Raw genomic sequence first — 1357 nt, forward strand, 5'->3', positions numbered from 1 at the left:
CTGAAGCTTCGTGGAATTTGAACTCAGAACGTATCGAATCAGAACAAATGCCACAAAGCATTTTGGCCGATTCTCTTATGACCCTCTGAAGCCACTGCCCTAAGATAATTTTTCCTAGTTTAGATACAAAGCCAGTAATTTTTAGGGGAGGGGTTAGTCGATTAACTGGATTCAGAGAATTGACTGGTATTTTTTGTTGACTCCAGAAGAATGAAAAGCCTAGAGTAGAAAAGAATATATGTGCGTATGAGTATCTGACATTTTTTTAATATGTTACTTGTTTCGGTCATTACACTGTGGCCATGCTGAGGCACCACCTTGAAGGATTTTTAATCGAATGAATCGACCCCAGTACTTATTTTCTTTTTATTCTATCGGTGTCTTTTGCTGAACCGCTAATTTACGGTGATGTAATCACACTAACACCGGTTGTCAAGAAGTGTTGGGGGTAAACACAGGCACAAAGACACACGCACACAGATACATATGTACATACACGACAGGCTTCTTTCAGTTTCTGTCTACCAAATTCACTCACATGGCTTTGGTCAGCCTAAGGCTATAGCAGAAGATACTTGTCCAAGGTGCCATGAAATGGGTCTGAACCCAGAACCATGTAGCTGGACAGCAAACTTCTTAGCACACACACACACACACATATTTACTTGTATCAATCATTCGACTGTGGCCATAAAGGAATACCAGATTGAAGGGTTTAGGCGAACATAGAGACGCCAGTATTTACATTTTTTGAAGCCTGGTACTCATTTTATCGGTTCCATTTATGCCGAACCGGTACGTTACGCGGACGTAGGACGTAAACAAATCGACACCAATTATCAAGCATTGGACTAACACAGAAACATGCACACACAGATATACATGCACACACACATTTGTGTATCTATGTATCTGTCAGCCAATCTATAAACACACACACACACACACACACACACATATATATATATGTAGCTATGTTTCTATATACGATAGGATTCAACATAGTTTCCTATTTCTTTATTGCCCACAAGGGGCTAAACATAGAGGGGACAAACAAGGACGGACAAAGGGATTAAGTCGATTACATCGACCCCAGTGTGTAACTGGTACTTATTTAATCGACCCCGAAAGGATGAAAGGCAAAGTCGACTTCGCGGAATTTGAACTCAGAACGTATCGGCAGACGAAATATCGCTAAGCATTTCGCCCGGCGTGCTAACGTTTCTGCCAGCTCGCCTTCGACATAGTTTCCGTCAACCAAATTCACTTCCAAGACATTAGTCAGCCTGGGGGCTATAGTATAAGATACTTGCCCAAGATGCAGCGCAATGGAACTAAACGAAACGGAAACCATGTA

The 1357-nt window shown here is 41.6% G+C and overlaps 1 protein-coding gene and 1 long non-coding RNA gene across 2 annotated transcripts in view; both read right to left on the minus strand.

The window, feature by feature from the left end:
* The window catches only part of LOC106873171 (probable E3 ubiquitin-protein ligase DTX3), a 486006-nt gene that overhangs the window by 191585 nt on the left and 293064 nt on the right, over nucleotides 1-1357 (minus strand). The window lies entirely within an intron of this gene.
* Nucleotides 1-1357, minus strand: part of LOC106873172 (uncharacterized) — a 32267-nt gene that overhangs the window by 23432 nt on the left and 7478 nt on the right. The window lies entirely within an intron of this gene.

Source organism: Octopus bimaculoides, chromosome 14 (genome assembly GCF_001194135.2).
Source record: "Octopus bimaculoides isolate UCB-OBI-ISO-001 chromosome 14, ASM119413v2, whole genome shotgun sequence".
In the NCBI taxonomy this organism is placed as follows: domain Eukaryota; kingdom Metazoa; phylum Mollusca; class Cephalopoda; order Octopoda; family Octopodidae; genus Octopus; species Octopus bimaculoides.